The sequence below is a fragment of the Tupaia chinensis genome, unplaced genomic scaffold, assembly GCF_000334495.1.
Source record: "Tupaia chinensis unplaced genomic scaffold, TupChi_1.0 Scaffold148192_1, whole genome shotgun sequence".
Classification (NCBI taxonomy): domain Eukaryota; kingdom Metazoa; phylum Chordata; class Mammalia; order Scandentia; family Tupaiidae; genus Tupaia; species Tupaia belangeri.
In genome coordinates this window covers 414,143-417,603 of record NW_006208042.1, presented here as the reverse complement: position 1 = coordinate 417,603, position 3,461 = coordinate 414,143, and the positions used below count along the sequence as shown (strand labels likewise).

At 41.0% G+C, this 3,461-nt stretch overlaps 1 pseudogene; it reads right to left on the bottom strand.

Annotated features, from left to right (window-relative positions):
- Positions 1-1,213: 1,213 nt before the first annotated feature.
- LOC102474700 (ER degradation-enhancing alpha-mannosidase-like protein 3 pseudogene) lies at positions 1,214-3,174 on the bottom strand (annotated as a pseudogene).
- Positions 3,175-3,461: the final 287 nt, after the last annotated feature.

Sequence of the window (3,461 nt, the reverse complement as noted above, 5' to 3'; positions counted from 1 at the left end):
TATGTTGGATAGTTTCCTCGGAGCAGAGGGAGTATTTTTTTGCTTCAGGATTGGTTTTCTTTGGTTTTGATCTGTCAAAATTCTCTACTTCCAACTATCTGGCTTATCACTCATCTTGACTTAAGGCTTGACAACTAGTGAAAGGTCATCTGCTGGGGTGAGAGTGCTGTTGGGTGAGAGTGCTGGATGAGTTTCAGACTGTAATTCTTTCTTAGAAAATTATTTAATTTTGGGAACCAGCAGTTAGCGTAATGGCTATGTTGCTGGACTCCCACGTAGTCGACCACGGTTTGCGTCCCGCACCCGGTGGCTTAAAACTCACGCCGGGCACGTGTGCGTGCGTGCCCAAGATCCCGAGAGAAGAATGGAGGAGAAGGGATTGCGGCGTGACCATCCCCCCTGGGGGGTGATTTCTCGCTTTCTGTCTCTATGTCTCTGTCTGTCTGGCAAGCACATGCGTCCTATAGCAAAAACCTCTCCCCCCCAAAATTATTTAATTTTAAAATTATTATTATTACCTTGTTTTAATTTGACCAGAGAGAAAGAGAGAGAAAGCAAGAAAGTGAGAAAGCATGGTGCCAGATCTGGGACTCAAACTGTAGTCAACAATGTGTGAGTCCTGCACCTTAACCACCATGTCTCCTACTGTCCCTATAAGCATAGTGTTATTGTAAGGCATAGTAAGTTTTCTTACCTCTTAGAGTGAAGCACAGACATTCTTCTGATTTCTTTCAGAAACAGAGACCTGTGTGTTTCTTTAACAAATTACTAATGTAAGAATTTTGATCTAACCTATAATCTACAAGCCTATACTTCCAGACTTTTCACTTTGTGGAACCAGGACAATGCTGATTGACAGTACTCCTGCTCTCAGAACTAAATAGAAGGAATGATTGTATCTCAGCATCCCCAGAAAAATACTTATCTTTACTGGGTTAGTCACTCAATGTTTTGCTTAGTAATAAAATACGACAATTATTTCTACAGATTTGGTTATTTCCATTGACAGTAAGGGTGACCCGATGAGATCAGAGGAACCAGAGATCTTCTGAGGAATCATTCGAACCCAGTGCTTGGTACCAACAGTGGTCTCTTGTGTCTTTTCAGTAAATTCTCTAGCCTGGGACCTCCAAAATTTGGTAGATAGTCTGTTTTATTTCTAAGATGTTTAGCTCCCCCTAGAGAGTGAAGGGTAGCCTGAATTTGCTCCCCTCTAGGGCAAAGATTTGTGGTTTGCTACTTCAAGGTTAGTAAACTCTGAACAACCACTATAAGGTTTACTGCTTGCCACAAATTCTATTGTCTCTTTGTCTCTTTATGTTTAGACAGATCCAACCCAAACTGAGCTGGCCCAGCAGTCAATACTACTCTGCCAAAAAATGAATGAGAAACTATTTGTACAGCTCGTGGAGGTAGCTGCTGTTCCTTCTGCTGCCAATTGACAATTCAATCATCTCCTGCATGAACTTCAACCCATCTTTGGCATTGATTGAGCTAGCAGCTTGGATTGTATTTTAAACCAACTAGACTCCTCCATCTTTAAGGTGAATCCAACTCACCTCCATTTTCTTCAGGATTTCTAAATGTCCAGGATTACCTTGTGGCCATGAAATATCTGGGTCTCAGAGGGAGTTTAGTTCTGCTCCTGAAACTCTCCTCTACTCTGATGATGCCTCTAGGACAGCTCTTATCCACCACATTTTTGAAGGGTTCAATAGTGTTCTGAGTCATTAGGGAAGAGAATCTGAAGGTTTGGACAAGTCCAATCAAAACTGTCTTCCAGTTCTGTATATTCTAAGGTTGTGTTCTTCTTAGAGATGTTTTGATTTGTAGTAGAGAGCCAAAGAGATAACACATGAGCTGCTATTGTAAAGATGTAATCTTCTTTGTCAAAAATAACGTCTTTAGCAGCAAGTAAAAAAAAAAGATATTTTAACATTTCAGCCAAGAAGGAAGAATCCATTCTGTTTTCATGACTTCCAGTACAAAGATCCTTCACAGCAGCCAATCTGCAAGATGCTCTGTCCTATTTATTTAATTTTTCAATAAGTGTTTTCCCTACTTCAAGGTAATAAGGCTCTCTCATGGCTTTACATAAGAAGTAGGTACTTTCTGGAAATTTTGGCCATAAAGAATGTTGAGCTCAATGTACCCTGAAATCTGTGGTAAATGCCTCTGGTAGAAAATTGGGTTTTTAAATCATCTGATATATCATTTAATGAGTTTCAACAGAAGGTCTATTATCTCTCTTTAAAACCTTTAGACCTGAAAAAAAAAAAAAAAAAAAGACAAGCAAAGCATTCATCTAAGTCTGAGCATTCAGCACTGGTTCATGGGTGTGGACATCATGAAGAGGTGACTGGCTAATGTACCTCATTAAGGCATCATAGTGTGTATTAAATTTTCCAGAAGGCTGTCACCTCCAAGCCAGACATATTCTTTCAATCAATATGCATAATATGAATCAACCCTTGCTTCAACTCCACTCTTTTAGTACCAACCTCCAGTATAAATATTTATAGTCACGCCCACTAAATTACTACTTCACTGTCTTTTTTCCCAGAAGAAATCAAGAGCTTTTCTAGCATAATCCTCAAATATTGTCACTACTGTGAATCCACTTAAAACAGCAAACTCAAGGATCAGGTACCTACACAAGCTGTACAGATATGTCTCAGGTTCTGTCCATGGTTCTGGTTTTATGATGCCAAACTTTAATTCTTGGATAAGGAAGGCCACTGATGGTATTGAAAACTGTTAACAGTTTGTAACCCAGTTGCTTTGCCATGTGGAGAATCTCATCATTGTACCTCTGTATATATTTGCCTTTTTCTTTCAACATGACTGCCAGTAAGTGTCCACCCAAAGACCCCCAAGGACTCTGATGTTTGTTTCAAAGACTGATACAACCACATGATCTAAATCGACATCTCTTGAAACATTTCTCACTGCATCTTCAGATTCTTTAGTTTTATTTAATACCATAAGATTGTTCAAAGAATCGATTAGTGTCAGGGAAAACTTTCCTAAGGCATCATCAACATCACCTTGGCTTGGTTCCTGACATTTAACATGACTTCAGCAGGTTAAAGGCATGAGTTCCTCAGCTGGGTAAGCGTGTTCCATAGCATGGTCAAACATATCCAGCTCTTGATTCCCAGGCTTCTCTGTCTCCTCCCTCCATGGCACTCACAGGAGGACCTGGCACCAACAGCCCTGCTGCTGCTGGCTTCGCTCATGGTCACAGTTCTGCACATGCACAGCTACTATCCCGGTCTGTGGGACACATAGCCAGATGCCAGGGGTGACTGTGCTATACACCATGATGAGAATGGGATGCGGAAGTACTCTGGCAGCTGCTAGTTCCCAATGGTTCCCAAAGACATTGAACTGGCTCCTAGCACCAGCACTGCCATTGATGCCAAAGCCCTCTGCCCTCAGTAGTCTCCAGGTTTTTCTAT